The sequence below is a fragment of the Somniosus microcephalus genome, chromosome 29, assembly GCF_052327205.1.
Source record: "Somniosus microcephalus isolate GS21.2 chromosome 29, FLI_Smic_1.0, whole genome shotgun sequence".
Classification (NCBI taxonomy): Eukaryota; Metazoa; Chordata; class Chondrichthyes; order Squaliformes; family Somniosidae; genus Somniosus; species Somniosus microcephalus.
This window is the reverse complement of record NC_141015.1, coordinates 38,231,020-38,248,349: the sequence shown is the minus strand read 5'-3', so window position 1 is coordinate 38,248,349 and position 17,330 is coordinate 38,231,020. Positions and strand designations below refer to the sequence as shown.

Sequence of the window (17,330 nt, the reverse complement as noted above, 5' to 3'; positions counted from 1 at the left end):
TGCCCTTGTTATGCCCATTGTGTCCTCTTCCCAGGAGCCTCGGCCCTGCTCTCCATCTGCTCTTCCTGCTGGTTTGATTTTCCTTTTCCGAAACTGTCAGCTTCCGAGTTTCAGTTGGCCGTCCATCCGTCCGCTTGCTTGTTCGTTCAGGAGGCTTGTAGCTTCAACGCCCATTCCAGGGCTCGAGCACGTAATCTAGGCTGACACTTCAGGGCAGTACCTTTTTGGATGACGCATTGAGCTCGGGGGAGCCCCATCTGTCAGCTCGAGTTGACATTAAAAATCGCATGGATTCCCAGAAGAGTGGGGAGTTCTCTCGGTGTCCTGGCCAATATTCTCCTCTCAAATAATGCCACCAAAAAAAAAACCAGATGAACTGGTGATTCATCTCTGCCCGTTGTTTGTGGGATCTTGCTGCATGCAAACAGTTGCTGTATTTTGACTGCATTAACAGTCACTGCACTAACATGTAATTCGTGGTATGCAGAGTGCATCGACACATTGGAGATGTGACCTGGGTTATATGAACGCATGTTTTATATAAAAAATTAAAAAAAAAACTGCAGATAGGTTAAAAAATGTACTTGCAAATGGATCTCACTAAAGCATCACCAGGACAGCATGCTGAAACCTGCCCGTTTGGATTCAGAGTACTCATGAAATAGACAGTTTCCTAGAAGTAAAGGGAATTAAGGGTTACGGGGAGCGAGCAGGAATTTGGACATGAGTCTAGGTTCAGATCGGTCATGGCCCTGTGGGTAGCGGAGCGAGCCCAGGGGCCGTGTAGCCTGATTCTGCTCCTATTTCGTGTGTCTAATTCTGTTAGGTTCAGGAGATGGTTCTGTGATAGTAGATTGGCGGTTAGGATCAGAGCAGCCATGATCTTATTGAATGGCGGAGCAGGCTCGAGGGGCCGATTGGCCTACTCCTGCTCCTATTTCTTATGTTCTAACCGTGGTTGACATGTAGGAGCTGTGATTAGTAACTGCTTTGCGCAACACCTCCGTTCAGTCCGTAAGGGTGACCCCGAGCTTCCGGTCGCCTGTCATTTTAATTCACCGCCCCATTCCCACTCAGACCTCACTGTCCTCGGGCTCTTTCATTGTTCCACTGAAACCCAGCGTAAGCTCGAGGAACAGCACCTCATCTTCCGATTAGGCACTTTACAGCCTTCCGGACTCGATATCGAGTTCAACAGTTTCAGATCATAACCTCGGCCCCTATTACATTTTTATATTTTTTTATCCACGCCTTTGTTTTGTGCCCTTCCCCCTTTTTCTCTCTCCCACATGGCAGCTGTCTCCCATTCTGCCAGCGCATTTCACACCTAATCTAGAGCCGTCTTTTGTCTCCACTAGTCCTATCACCATCTCGTCTGGTTTTGAATACCTCTTAATGTCTCTTCACTTCTCTCTTGTTCTCTCATCCCCATTTCCCGGCCCCCAAACTGGCCTTTTAATCTGTTTCATTTCCTGTGTTTTCTCTCAGTCCTGACGAAGGGTTTCGACCTGAAACGTTGACTCTGTTTCTCTCTCCAAGGATGTTGCCTGGCCTGCTGAGTTTTTCCAGCATTTTCTGTTGTTCCAGTAATGCAGGTTTGGTTCTGCTGACATGGACTTTGGCTCAAGCTGCATACGTGTGGGATCAAAGGCAGCCAACATGTGTCTGTGCTTTGTATCCCCTCCTGTTGCCTAGATATCAGTAATACATTTGAACAGCTGATTGCAGAATCTCTGTGCTTGTACTGTCCTGACTCTCTCCAAGGAAAAGTGCGTGACAAAAGATTAAAAGAACTTGAGAGAGGGGGGGGTGGGGAGAAGGGCATGATGACCCACCCAGTCATGCTGCACTCTCACCTCCGAGTCTGAAGGTTCAAGCCCCACTCGGAGAGGCAAATTGGGAGTGTGTCAACCCATGGCTACTCGCGGCCAGCTTCTAGCTGACTGGCTCAAGTGGTGTAGTGGGCAGAGTCTTAGGAAGGGACCTAGATCATTAAAATGTCACGGACAGGTACAGAAAATAATCAAAAAGGCTCATGGAATGCTGGCCTTTATATCGAGAGGACGAGAGTACAAGGGGGTAGAAGTTCTGCTGCAGCTATACAAAGCCCTGGTTAGACAACACCTGGAGCACTGTGAGCAGTTCTGGGCACCACACCTTAGGAAGGATATATTGGCCTTGGAGGGAGTGCAGCGTAGGTTTACCAGAATGATACCCGGACTCCAAGGGTTAAATTACGAGGAGAGGTTACACAAATTGGGGTTGTATTCCCTAGAATTTAAAAGATTAAGGAGTGACCTGATCAAAGTTTTCAAGATATTAAGGGGAACAGATAGGGTAGATAGAGAGAAACTATTTCCGCTGGTTGGGGATTCTAGGACTAGGGGGCAGAGTCTAAAAATTAGAGCCAGACCTTTCAGGAGTGAAATTGGGAAACACTTCTACACACAAAGGGAAGTAGAAGTTTGGAACTCTCTTCCGCAAACGCCAATTGATGCTAGATCAATTGCTAATTTTAAATCGGAGATTGATAGATTTCTGTTTACCAAAGGTATTAAGGGATATGGGGCAAAGGCGGGTATATGGAGTTAGGTCACAGATCAGCCATGATCTCATTGAATGGCAGAAGGGGCTCAATGGCCTCCTCTTGTTCCTATGTACCCATCTGCACACTTGGGAACTGGCGAGTAGTCTTATGATGTGAGGAAAAGAAAGTGACTAAAACTGGGCTGAGGAGAGAATATCAGTGGCAGTTGGCTAATCCAAACTGCTTGGAATTGTCCTTTGTAAACTTTTCCACTGTTGCCCACTCCTGATGGGGTAAACTTTTCCACTGTTGCCCACTCCTGATGGGGTAAACTTTTCCACTGTTGCCCACTCCTGATGGGGTCTAAGTGGCTGAAGTGTCCTCTCCAGTTTGCATAGTGTTGAGAAGTGGCGGACATTATCAACCGTTGCCACTCTCTGCCTGCTCCAAAGGCTGGTACAATGCCACGACATACTCTGATCTTGTCCCCTGTGTTGTGTCGAAGCTGTAGTCACATTGACAAAGGTCATGTAGTTTGCATGCAGTTATTATTCTGTCCGGCGTGTCTGCACACTGCATCCTGCAGTTACCCTACCTGACTCTCTGTGGTGCTAAGCCAAGGTTTGATTATTCCAAACAGCTAGTATAACAATTTCCCGTCGGGTTGCCGTCTCTGTGCCACCTTAAGCGGGTCAAGCATGTTGGCGAATTCGTTTTGTAAGATACAGTATTATGTAGTTTTTTTTAAAGGGAGACTGTTCAATGATATTGGCTGCAATGTTGCTTCTAATTTTTTTTTTTCGTGCGCAGTCCCTTTAAATGACTATACGGCGCATTCAAATTTTTGCAAATGCGCAGTTTCATCCATTTAAAAGCCGGTGAGCGGCCTGCGTGGGTCCTCCAGACCACTTAGCAGGAAAGTTGATTGGCTGCCCAGCTCTGAGGGGCCTTGTATTTCAGATGTTGCTCCCAAGTCTCTGTCCATTCACAGTGTCCCCACCCCTCACCCACCCCCGGAGTGTCTGAATGGCACAGCAACTTCAGTAAACATAATCCCTTTATATCTTTTTTTGATAAGATAATTTTCAATTCTTCCTTTTTACCTGATGTAGCACAAATAAAGTGTTAAAAACGCCTGTATAAGTTTTGGCGCACATGTCCTTCTCTTACCGCATTAGTGAAATTTGCTCCCCAGCTAAGGAAGATGTTGTAGGAATGGCTAGATTCCTAACTAAAGGACTGAGGTCGAGTCAGTCTATCAAACAAACTATGTTTAATACTATTCAACAGAGTTTAACACAAAAACACAGGAGAACTAAATTACAGGTCTGTACTCTTTGCTGGCTCCGCGAGGACTGGCTAGGGCGGCCCCCCAGCCTGACGTCATCACGTTTTCCCGCCGCTGGAGGATCACGTGATCAACGTGATGACGTCATCGCGTTTGGTCTCATTCTTAAAGGGACCGCGCTATGTACATGCAATAATATGAACAAAGATACAGATTCATTCTGTAGCTAATAATTTGCTAAAGATAATTATGTACATTAGATCAGAGTCCCCTGGTGGCTCTGCCACAATGTTGTATTTATATAGCACTCTCTCGCCCCTCAAACATTTCAGTGTCTTTGAAGCATGTAAAGGGAAGCTAGATAAACACACGAGGGAGAAAGGAATACCACAGAAGGCAGTGGAGGCCAATTCATTAAATATATTCAATGAGTTAGATATATTTCTTAAGGCTAAAGGGATCAAGGGATATGGGGAGAAAGCAGGGACAGGGTACTGAATTTGGATGATCAGCCATGATCTCATTGAATGGCGGAGCAGGCTCGAGGGGCTGAATGGCCTACTCCTGCTCCTATCTTCTATGTTTCTAGAAGGATATGCTCATAGGGTGAGCTGAAGAGGGGTGGGAGGAGGCTGGTGTGGAGCATAAACACCGGCACGGACCAGTTGGGCTGAATGGCCCGTTTCTATGCTGTAAATTCTATGTAGTTCACGTACAATCAATCCGTCTGAAATGTTGTGACCCTTATGTAGGCAAACAAAGCAGCCATATTGTGCCCAGCAAGATCTGGCTGTGACTTTGGAATGGGAGAGGGACGGGAACAACGTTCCCGTTAAGCTGCATGCAGTCACGTGCAAGGTCCTACGCGGGCCGCTCACCGGCTTTTACATTCCCACATGACGATGGTGACTCCCTTTCAAAAAGTACTTCATTGGCTGTGAAACGCTTTGGGAAGTCCGCTGGTCGTGAAAGGCGCTATAGAAATGCAAGTCTTTCATTAAATGCCGCGCACGCACAGAAATTTAAAGGGACCGCGCATTAAAAAGAAACCGGCTGCGCGGATCGAAGCGCAACTGCCAGGGAGCATTGGACTGGGATGCCGCATTTGACGGTGGATGTACAAATATGCATCTCGGCCGTCTTATCTTGCTTCTTTTACCATCCCTCTTGCCACAGACGATTTCAAATTGCCAGTGAGGTCAGATATTCCCAGACCCAGATATTGCTAGACTACCACCACCAGGCTGAGTTTTTGGGCGCCTCCTCTTCCTATCTCGGCTCCCCAAATCTCGGGCAACTGAGAGAATCGTGGCTTCCAGCAACAGCCTGACTCGCATCAAATGCATTTGTTTTGTGGTCCAGAACCATTAATGCAGCAAACACATGTCAGTCACAATTTTGGCTTTAAAATGCATTATTTTTTTTAACACCATTTAAATCTAAAACAAGAAGGATGGAGAAAAAGTACATTCATGGTTCAGTGAAGAGTGGATGGAAACTGAATATTCATGTGTTCTTAAACCTCGCATTCTGGTTTCAATCATATTTCATTCTGCATTAAAAATTACACTCTTAAACTTGATGACCTTGTATTAGCAGCAAGCCTCCCAGCACTTACACAACCCAACACGTCCCCATGTGCTGTGTGCGCTGGGGCAGAAAATCAATGGACTTTGGGCCAGTTTTAGTCCAGGGATGCTGGCAACACTCTCTGCGTGCAGAGATGTATTGAGTTTGACCCTGTGCACAAAGGTATTTGCCTTCAACCGCAGCTCCTGGAACCTTTCTGACCCCGTTGAGTTCAAACCCGAACTGTCCTTGCTGGCGATGGCGATGTTAAGTCCGTTCCTCGAGATGCACGAGTCCCGCTTGACAATTAATTATTTAAAAACTTCATAAAGCAGGTGTCTGGCTTTGATGAAATCACACGGCATGGTGCAGAAGGTTAGATGAATCATTGTAGCGGTGTGTTCAAAACAGTACCTCCACTCGCCATGGAGCCCCTTGGCTTGAACTTAAGTAATTAAGACATTCACAGAAATCTCAGACAGTTTGATACTGAGCTGCTTTGTTGGCAACTCGAAACACTTTTATTTTGTTAAACTATCAGCAGCAACGACTTTTTTTTAATGTGGGACCAGTCTTTGAAAACCCCTTTTTAATCTCTTGCCAATTAACCCCCATGCTTTCCACTTCATGGCTTGGTTCCATCCAGGACATTGTCACTTCGCAATACCGAGGGGAAGTGGGCGAAGACAGGAATTCCTGGTTGCAATTCAGATATTCCTGTTTTTGTCTCTCTCTTTGCTGTAACATGCAACTGAAATTCATTTTGAAATGCTAACTGTTTCAAGGTCACAGCTTGCTGAAGCCGTTAATGATGAGTTTGGAGATTGTTTGGTCGCCTTTGATCATACCAGTCGGCCTCCCAGCGCTAACGCACACCACCACTTTTTTTTTAAAAAAACCTTGCAACTATATAGAGCCTCATCACATCTCAAAGTGCTCAACATGCAGTGAATTACTTTGAAGTACCCTGACTTTTTTATACAGGCAAAAATGGCAGCCATTTCACGCGCAGCAAGATCCCGCAAACAGGTTTCAAGTCAATGAACAGCAATAACCTGCTTTTGTTTGAGGGAGTAATGTTGCCAGGACACAGAGAACCGTCTCATCTTTGAACAGCGCCACGAAGAAGTAGTAGAAGGCTTGCATTTATGTAGCGCCTTTCACGACCGCCGGCCGTCCCAAAGCGCTTTACAGTCAATGAAGTACTTTTTTGAAGTGTAGTCACTGTTGTAATATGGGAAACGCAGCAGCCAATTTGAGTACAAAATCCAGGCTGACACTCCAGTGCAGTGCTGAGGGAGTGTTGCACTGTTGGAGGTGCCGTCTTTCAGATGAGACGTTAAACCGAGGCCCCGTCTGCGCTCTCTGGTGGAGGTAAAAGACCCCATGGCCACTATTTCGAAGAGGAGCAGGGGAGTTCTCCCCGGTGTCCTGGCCAATATTTATCCCTCAACCAACATCACTGAAACAGATTATCTGGTCATTATCACATTGATGTTTGTGGGAGCTTGCTGTGTGCAAATTGGCTGTCGCGTTTCTTGCATTACAACAGTAACTACACTCAAAGTGCTTCATTGGCTGTAAAGTGCTTTGGGACGTCCGGAGGTCATGAAAGGCGCTATATAAATGCAAGTCTTTTATTTATAAGCGTGTTTGGCTGCAGTCAGACAAAGCTGGAAGCAGGTCTATAGTTGCTTAACTGTTGTGAGCCGTTAAAGGCTTCCAATCTATTCATCTCCTTGCTGCTGTCAGGGCGATATACATATTCCTGCTGCTTAAAACTGTTGGCATGGTTCGTTCCTGATGTTCCCACCCTTCCCCTTTCAGGTGCTGCTGCAGGCCCATTAAGGTCGACTGGCCCGTTGGATTTCCTGCCCTCCCAATTGACATGCTGCCGACAAGGAGGGTGCTTAGTACTGGCACCTTGCCAACTCGACGTAAATGAGGCCTGACCAAGAAAATCAACTGGGCCTCCTGCTGACCTCAATGGGCAGACCGAGCGGTTACGCCGCGCACAAGATTTTAGACACTCTCCGTGTAAATGGACTTCAATGCTGGCTTAAGTAATTAAATAAAGGAACACTTGGATTTAAAATTGCGCTTCATCATAGGTCTAAGTGTAATGAGTTGCTTTGGAAGTGCAGAGACTATATGGAGTTAGGTCGCAGATCAGCCATGATCTCATTGAATGGCGGAACAGGCTCGAGGGGCTCAATGGCCGCCTCCTAGAGTCAGAGTTATGCAGCATAGAAAGAGGCCCTTCGGCCCATCGTGTCTGCGCCGGCCATCAAGCCCTGTCTATTCTAATCCCATTTTCCAGCACTTGGTCCGCAGCCTTGTATGCTATGGCATGTCAAGTGCTCATCTAAATGCTTCTTGAATGTTGAGGGTTCCTGCCTCTACCACCCTTTCTGGTTCTGTTCCTGTGTTCCTATTATTTAAGTGAAGACGGCAACAATTTTTCTTACAATTCCCCACAAAAAGCATTTGAGATAAAAGACCAGTTGATATGTGTTTGGTGACATTGGTTGAGGGAGGAATGTTGGCTTCGGACATCAGGAGAACTCTCCCCTCCTCTAACAGTGCCAGAGGATCTTTAATATTCACCTGGACTGCCAAAACAGGCGGGGAGAGGGCATTGGTTTAGCATCTCGTCGCTGACCATGTGGCACTCGCTCCACACTCCAGTGGAGATCGCTTCTATTATTCTGAACACTGGGTTGTCTCAGTATGGTGGGCGTTGGAGGGGGATTAAGATTAGTCTCTCTGAGCATAGACACAGCATGGGGTTAGGACTGAATGTGGGAAAATGTGTTCGAAGAGATCACAGTCCCCAGCCTGGAGTTTTTCCAAATGCAATTGTTTGACATTTTCTCTGTTAATTACATTAACCTGACCTGAAGCTACTTTTGGTAACGATTAGTAGCTGAGAGTGTTTTCAATTTTCTCTAATCTGTCCAGGACTAATGATTTATTTATCCCTCATAAATAACCAACTCCCATTTTCACCAGCGATGATCAGATTTGTATACGTTGCTATTTCGGGGATCTTGTGCACAAAATAGCTGTTACCTTCACTTAAACAACAGCAGTGGCTACAGCAAAGTAATTCATGGTGCGTGACTTGCTTTGGTACGTTCCTGAGATGCGATGAGATGCTGTATAAATGCCTGTCTCTTTCTAGACACAAAAGGCATCAAGGGGTATGGGGAGAGAGCGGGAATATGGTTTTGAGATAGAGGATCAGCCATGATCATATTGAATGGCGGAGCAGGCTCGAAGGGCCGAATAGTCTACTCCTGCTTCTATGTTTCTATCTTCTATGTTTATGTTCTCTTTTTTTTTTTCCCCCCCTCAATCTTTTAATGCATTGTTGACCCTTCTCAACACCGGCCCTCATCAGTAGGTTTGACACTGGCCATTCCACGAATTGAGATCAAGGATGATAAATAAATCCTTGATCATCGAGGAGATGGAAAAACACCTGGGGCGGCGGCGGTCCAGGTTCCGTTTGCTGAAAGTTTTCCCAAGCACAGTGCTCTAGGTGTTGGGCCCTGCACTCCTGACGCAGATGCGGGCAGTTGTGAGAAGGTGGTTGTTGTGAGGATAGGTTGAGACCTGTTTAATTGAAGCTGGAGCGTTGTCTGTTACGTGGCTCGGTGTCCAATTTTGCTTGATGACGTTCCTGCGAAGCGCCTTGGAATCTTTTGCTACGCTAAAAGGCGCTATATAAATGCAAGTTGTTGTTGCTGAAAGAGGGTTAGCGAGATATTTGATTTTCTTTCCTCCCTGGGTGATGTAGGAGAAGGAAGTTGGTGCTTAGTATCAATAGGAAGTCCCGGACAGAAGATATACCTGGACACCGGATGGAGAGAGCTCGATGGATTGAAGAGCTGCTTCTCGATCTGGCCTTTGTTCTATTTTCTTTGAACCAGGAAGTGCCATTTACCACAAAAAAAATAATCAATTTCCAACAAGTGCCCCCTGACATGAATCAGTCATTCATGAAAGAAAGACTTATGAAATAATACTGAGCGGCCTGCGGGTGGCGCTGTCCAGGGAGAGTATAAATACTCGGGCACGGGCCCAGCTTGCGCAGGACATTCTTAACAGGAACTAGTGAAGGACACAACTAGACCTCCATGTTGTAAAACAGTTGATTAAAGCTTTGTTTAACGCTTAGACCAAGTGCCTAGTAGCTTTCTTACGTCGCCCCCTTTTACAAGGCAGGTGCCACTAAAACAATTGTCTCGCTACAAACTGAAATGCTTGCACGTCAGAATCATAGAATCCTACCGTGCAGAACGAGGCCATTCGGTCCGTCGTACATGTGCTGGCTCTTTGCAAGAGCTATCCAATCAGTTCTTCTCACCAGCGTCTTTCCCATAACCCGGCAAATTAGTCCTCTTCAAGTACATGTCCAATTGCCCTTTGAAGTTTCCTATAGAATCTGATACCACCACTCTTTCAGGTAGTGCGTTCCAGATCTTAACAACCATCTGTGTGTGAAGAAATTTCTCCTCATTTCCCCCCTGGCTCTTTTGCCAATTATTTTAAATTCATGACCTCTGGTTAGCAAGTTGGTGTTTAGAATATTCTGTTTTGACAGTCAACGAAAGTTCTCCATTTGGTGGGAGAGAATTCATTGACTTTCCTTTCGGCCGTCACTTGCCCCCTCCTCCAACCTCGCATTATCGGAATACCTTGTGCAGCACAGAGCTGAATCTACAGTGTCACTAACGCCGTTCCAGAAATCCATCACCGGATTTATATTCAGTTGCCCGTGACACATGGGGATATTTTGAAAGCTCGCAGTTATTTTGGGATCTCCTTTTGGGAAAGTTGTAAGTGCCCCTAAACGATGCATGGCTGTGGGTCAAGAGGTCAGGTTTTCTCAGTTGAGGTGGCGTGTATGTTTGTAGAATTGTGTCACCATGGTATATAGGTTTGTGGGTGTGTAATGTGCGCTCCCAAAATGATTTTGCATCAATGCAGAACTGGCAGTATATCTGCAATCTTGGATTCGTGCTGTTGCAAATCAAGGCTGGAATTATTTGAGCTCCGGAATAGTGACATGAAAGAAAGAAAGACTTGCATTTCTGCAGCACCTTTCACGACCTCAAGACAGCTCAAAGCGCTTTACAGCCAATGAAGTACTTTTTGAAGTGTTGTAATGTAAGAAACACAGCAGCTAATTTGCGCACAGCAAGCTCCCACAAATAGCAATGTGATAATGACCAGATCATATGTTTTGGTGATGTTGATTGAGGGATAAATATTGGCCATGGGACCTTTTTCGTCCATCTTTTACGCAGACGGGGTTTCGGTTTAATGTCTCGTCTGAAAGACGGCACCTCCGACAGTGCAGCGCTCCCTCAGTATCACGCTGGAGTGTCTGCCTAGATTTTTGTGCTCATGTCTCTGGAGTGGGACTTGAACCCACAACCTTTTGACTCAGAGGCGAGATTGCCACGGCTGACACTAAAACCCTGGTTATAAATCATTCATTTTTAGAAGCAGCACTCTTATTTTGTGTGTGTGCTTTTAAATAGACATCAGTTATCAAATGATGTTTGAGATTTTTTTTGCTTGCTCCCAAGCATGGTGGCATCGCAACAAAAGCTTGGCATGACTTGAACTTAGCATATATATATATGTATAAATGTCTGTCTATACAATCAAAAGTTATAGAGTGTACCTACACATATGTTATATCGGAAGAAAGCTTATCATTAGGGGACTCTCGTAGGCGTATTTACTTTATCGTCACACAAAAATTGTTAGGACAATATACAAAAAAGGTTCAAAAATCCTACCTGTCATTAGCGTTGACTGACGTGCTGCTTGACCAATCCTACAGTTCACTCACCTGATGGTTGACCAATCAGTGCGTCACGGGCGGGTCCTAATCCTCCAGTCTCCCTGAACTTCGCTGCCATTTTTTCCATCCCCACAGGGACAGCAGCACCAAAACAAACCCCCCACATTCCGGCTCCCGCCCCGCCGGAGCGGCAGGTAAGTTGGGCTCACTCGGGCCGTGCCTCGCAACCGCTCGGCCCGACACACAGCGGTCAGGGCAGCGGCCGGCCGTCAGCCGCGGGGGAGCGCAGCTCGGGTCCATCTCGGCCCGGCCGCGCCTCAACCGCTAGGCCCCGCACGGCCGCTATCACAATGGCACCGGGCCTCAGGCGCTAGGCAGGGAGAGGGGAGGGAGGGGTGGGAGGGAGAGGACAGCACAGGGAGACGAGGAGAGGGACAGAGGGGGGCAACAGACAGGGGCATGGAGACCGCGTGGCCCAAAATTGCCCTGGCAATGCCAGGCTCCCCTGCAAGTAATAAATATAACACATTTTCCTTTCCTCCTTCTACGTGGAGAAAGACAATTTGCCAAACATTTAACTTTTTTTCTTGTGTGGGCTACTCCCACCCTCCTCCAAAACATGGTTACATAACACCCGTGTTAAATTCACCCATATTCGTGGAGGGCGCACACAAAGCGAAAGGGAGATGAGGATTATACACAGGGTTTCCCCAAGAACAAAGGAACAGTCATTGCTGAGACTGCATCAAGATCATTTCCTGTAGAAAGAAATGGCGTCAGCTTTTAGAATCCTCTTCATAATCACGTTTCAGTGAAAAGCAGGCTGGCTGGAAAAAAAACGACTCCCTTGTGCTGAATAAGGGGTTTCCTCTCTCGGGTTTTACGCATTACAATCAATTAGGCTGTGAAGTGATTTTTCAAGGGAGGCGGGGATTGCCCATTGCTGCTGAGAATTCAGCCGAAGCTATTACCGTGATGGGAAAAGTGACTGCAAATCAAATCATTCACTGCAGCCTGCAGTTGTGCTGACGCCTCCTTATTTTAGAGCCAAGGCTCCAATCGATCCCAATCTTTGAGTAAGAGAATCCCTATTGTGTGGAACACCATTAAGAGATCTAATCTTCAGTGTTTCTCGATGGGGACTTGCGGAAGAAACTTGTCCATGAAACACTGCTGATAGTTACTTTATTATTTGCTTGGAATTCCAATTCTCATTTGTTCCCAGTTGCTCCAAGTTATCGATGATGCCTGTCTCTTTTTGTCTGGGGAAAATAACCAGTGTTGTCCCACTCGAAGTATTTATCCATTTCTGCGCAGAGTAAAGATAGAATGAAAGACTTGAATTTCTGTAGCGCTTTTCACGACCTCAGGACTTCCCAAAGCGCTTTAACAGCAAATGAAGTACTTTTTGAAGTGTAGTCACTGTTGTAATGTAGGAAACACGGCAGCCAATTTGCACACAGCAAGCTCCCACAAACAGCAATGTGATAATGACCAGATAATTTTTTTTGAGATGTTGATTGAGGGATAAATATTGGCTGGGACACCGGGGATTACTCCCCTGTTCTTCTTCGAACAGTGCCGTTGGATCTTTTACGTCCACCTGAGAGGGCAGACGGGGCCTCGGTTTAACGTCTCATCCGAAAGACGGCACCTCCGACAATGCAGCACTCCCCCAGGACTGCACTGGAGCGTCAGCCTAGATTTTGTGCTCAAGTCTCGAGTGGGGCTGTCCAAGGGCATGTGCTAAAGTGACTCCCTGCCCACCAGTGTGTGTCTCTGAATCCAATTGATAAGCCAGTAACTCGGTTCCTTCTTGCTCTCTGATTTCCCCCTCATCCCCCCCCCTCTATTTCTATTCCAGATCCTCCTGGCCATTGCTCCATGCCGCCTTATGGCAGTGCAGTGGCCAATTATCGGCGCATACCCAATCTCCAGCATGTTCAAGAAGGAGTTAGATATATTTCTTAAGGCTATGGGGAGAAAGCAGGGACAGGGTACTGAATTTGGATGATCAGCCATGATCGCATTGAATGGCGGAGCAGGCTCGAGGGGCCGAATGGCCTACTCCTGCTCCTATCTTCTATGTTTAGGTATCATTGATAGTGGAGCGCTCCCTCAGTGCTGCACTGAATTGCCAACTTAGATCGTTAGCTCAAGTGCGAGAGTGGGGCTGGAACCAAAAACCTTCTGGCTCTGAGGACAGAGATGTACCACAACTCGCTTCTGCAGTTGGTGCTAAGTCAATTAATTTTAAATCTGAGATTGACAGATTTTTGTTCACCAAAGGTATTAAAGGATATGGGGCAAAGGCAGGTGTTTAGAGTTAGGTCACAGGTCAGCCATGATCTCATGGAGTGGCAGAACAGGCTCGAGGGCCTAAATGGCCTACTCCTGTTCTCTATGTACTGCTGACACTCAACACAATCCTGATATGTCCCACAAAACAGCTGCCAGAGTTGGTGTGTTTGTTGACTATCCCATATGTTCACTGAAATTAGCTTCAGTGTCCAACGTGCATTCTTTTTTTCTGGTCTACCTTTTCCCCCTCAACCCCTACCCTGCCGTCCTTGCAATGACCATCTTCACATCCCTGCACCTTGCAAAACTTTTCCCTCAACCTTTGTACTTCGTCACCCTCCTCCAGAACCTTCTGTTTTTCTCACCAACCACTCTTCCTGCTCAGTGTCCTCCAACCTCTTCGACAATATCTTGGGATCCTTGCTACCCTGCAGGTAGTGGATAAGTGGCAGTTATTTCCGAATGAAATTCTCTTTCACTGCTGTCTTCCCCCCCCAGTCTGAAGCAGCCCACAGTCCATGAGTCCAGAATTCTGTCCTCTCCGGGCTGCTCAAGGTTTCGTGGATCGATGGATTATCTTGATGTTTTTCAATCTTCAAAGAAGTATTTTGTCAAACCGCACTTCAGAAACCTGCCAGTACCCAGTATATGGATGGCCATGAGCCCATGAGTTGTGCAGTTTGTTCTATGTATTTCTGGAGTCTCTCTCTGCAGGTGGCTGCCTGTGAGTTGATGAGTTGCTATGTTCAACTCCTACAGTTGCAGTCTGAGCATAGCAGTCATCCTGCATGTGATCAGTCACTTTTATAAATATATCACATCAATATGCATCACACACTGAGTTATTTTTGGAGTGCCGTGACTCATTATATGTAGGCAAAACATGGCTGCCATTCTGTAACAGTAATAGATGAACTGATGATTTAACTTTTGGTAGAATTTTTATTTTGAGGGGCGATGTTGGTTAAGACACCTTCTCATAGTCTGACTCGTGCCAAGTCCCGTTCACCCATCACTCCAGTACTCGCTGGCCTACATTGGCTCCCAATCCAACAACGTCTCAAATTTAAAATTCTCACCTCTGTGTTCAAATCCCTCTGTGGCCTCACCCCCGCCCTACCTCTAAGCTCCTCCAGCACTACAATCCTCCGAGAACTCTGTGTTCCTCCAATTCTGTCCTCTTGTGCATCCCCGATTTCCTTCGCTCCACCATTGGCGGCCGTGCTTCAGCTGCCTAGACCCGAAGTTCTGGAATTCCCTCACTAAACCGCTCCACCTCTACTCTTTTCCCCCTCCTTGATCTACCTAGGATGGTTAAACATGGTGTGTGTGTGTCGGGGTGGGGGGGTTACAGGTGTGAGCCCAGAGGCTCCCGTGATTCAAAGGTACTCCTGTTTGAATGCTGGAACAGTCCAAACTTCTGAATATTTGGATTAGAAGCAGGCGCACAACTGTCCCACAACTGCTCCGTCAAATAAACCCAGGCAGAGAGGACCTGCGGGAAGGGGGGAGGAGGACAGTAGGAGTATGTCTGTGTTTGCGTGTGTGTGTGTGCTAGGCCGATGTAGCAGAGCCTGGTCTCCAATCGTCTTGGATCCCCTTGCCATTGGACCAAGACCTTGCTCTGTCAAGCCCGTGTGGTAGCTGGTGTGCAACGGCCACCCCATGTTAAAAGAATTCACGCACAGGCATCTTCCGCACTTTAAAATGAAATTCGGGACCTCGAACGTCAGGACCCTCATGGACAACCCCAACAGTGACAGACCGGAACGCCGTACTGCTCTGCCCCTTCAACCACCATCTGCCCCACCAGTGACAGAGACTGTAGGTTCCGCATTGGACTCATCCGTCACCCGAGAACTCATTTTTAGTGTGCAAGCAAGTCATCCTCGGTTCCGAGGGACTGCCTGAAGAGGAGGAGCTTGGATTGTACTGTTTCGTAGTTGACGCCTCGTATCCGCGGCCAGTGCAAACCCGGAACGGGAAGCTTGCTCACAGTGCCTGCATTTTGAGAACGGTCCTGTCCGTGTGGTTCCAACAACACCTGCTGTCCATGGACTACTGTGCAGGATCAGGGCTCTCAATTGCTCTAATCCTTTTTAATAAAACAGGCGATTAAGGAGCGAAAGACAAAGAAGCCACCCCTTTCAGGCTTTCAATCCCCGTGGTTTGTTTCAGTAATCCAGTGTTAAATCTCGAGTCGGGCTGTCCTTTTTGTACAGTTTTGGAAAGGCTAAATCGATGGTACAGCCCGGCATTTGTTATGTTTGATACCGGTGCTTTACAGGAGCTGAGATGAAGTCAGTTTAACGGGGGGGGGGGGGGGCGAATGGCTGACCTGCAGTCATCCTTCAGGAATCCATGTTCCCGAATCACAGAGCCAAACTCTGGAGCCTTGTCTCTTGGGCTTGCTGCCCAGATTTATTCCAGAAGAAAAAAATGCTGAGTCTTAACCGGTCGTGGCTGCAAATTTTTGGCTACTTTGACCCTTTCTGAAGAATTTGGGAACCAGACCCAGATAACTGTCGGAAGCAATCAACCAGCTTTCAGATTTCGGTACAGACCCAGCTATCGCCCTGTCACCTTGTCTTGTTAACGACAGGTTGGTTAGTGATTGACAGAAGGACTGTACTCATTGGCTTTGTCAGCTCTCGGAAGTATCACGATGATTGGCGTCTTCACCCTCCCCAACCCCTACAATGAATGTACCGCACTGGGTGAAGTAGTTGTTGGGCAGCCATTCTTTTTATGCCATTCATAAGGCTAAAGGGATAGGGGGAGAAAGCAAAGACAGGGTACTGAGTTTGGATGATCAGCCATGATCTCATTAAATGGCGGAGCAGGCTCGAGGGGCCGAATGGCCTACTCCTGCTCCTATCTTCTATGTTTCTGTTTACTGGAACTGTGGAGATTGGATTTCAGGCAGAGAGTCTTGGTGAATGGCGCTCAACCTAACTGGCAGAAAATGCTGCAACTATGCCCTTGAGTATAGAAGATTAAAGGGTGGTCTAATTGAGGTGTTAAAGATGATTAAAGGATTTGATGGGGTAGAGAGAGAAAGCTATGAACTCCGGTGTGGTGTGGTGAGGGGGGAGGGTGCACGGAGTCCAGAACAAGGGGGCGTAACATTAAAATTAGAGCTTGGCCGTTCAGGGGTGATGTCAGCAAGCGCCTCTTCACACACAGGGCAGTGAAAATCTGGAACTCTCCCCCCCTAAAAGCTGTTGAGGCTGGGGGTGTCAATTGAAAATGTCAAAACTGAGATTGATGGATTTTTGTTAGGCGAGGGTATTGAGGGTTATGGAACCAAGGCGGGTAGATGGAGTTAAGATACAGATCAGCCATGATCTATTGAATGGCAGAACAGGCTCGAGGGGCTGAATGGTCTCCTCCTGTTCCTGTAAGAAAAGGAGTTGGCTTTGCCAAAGTAAATATTGTCGTCCTCTTCTCCCATCTGGCATCCTGTGCATTCTCCATTTTAATCGCTCCACTATTGGTGGCCGTGCCTTCAGCTGCCTAGGCCCTAAGTTCGAGAACTTCCTCCCTAAACCTCTCCACTTCTCTACCTCTCTCCTTTTTTAAGTCGTTTCTTAAAACTTACCTCTGTGACCAACCTGTCCTAATATCTGCTTATGTGTCTCTGTGCCATATTTTGTTTGATAACGCTCCTGTGAAGCGCCTTGGGACAATTGACTGTGTTAAAGGTGCTATATAAATGCAAGTTGTTTATTGGCACCACTCTTACTCTTTGACCACGCCTCCTTCTGGTAATGAAATCGCTATCAACAAGAAAATAAAACGCCTTGGCAATGGGTCCCTTTACC

The 17,330-nt window shown here is 46.9% G+C and overlaps 1 long non-coding RNA gene across 1 annotated transcript in view; it reads left to right on the top strand.

The window, feature by feature from the left end:
- The window catches only part of LOC147098659 (uncharacterized), a 69,570-nt gene extending 62,091 nt beyond the window's left edge, over positions 1-7,479 (top strand). Inside the window, exon 2 of the long non-coding RNA XR_015074211.1 lies at positions 7,212-7,479. This is a non-coding gene — a long non-coding RNA (uncharacterized LOC147098659). The remainder of the gene's footprint in view (positions 1-7,211) is intronic.
- The last annotated feature ends 9,851 nt before the right edge of the window (positions 7,480-17,330 follow it).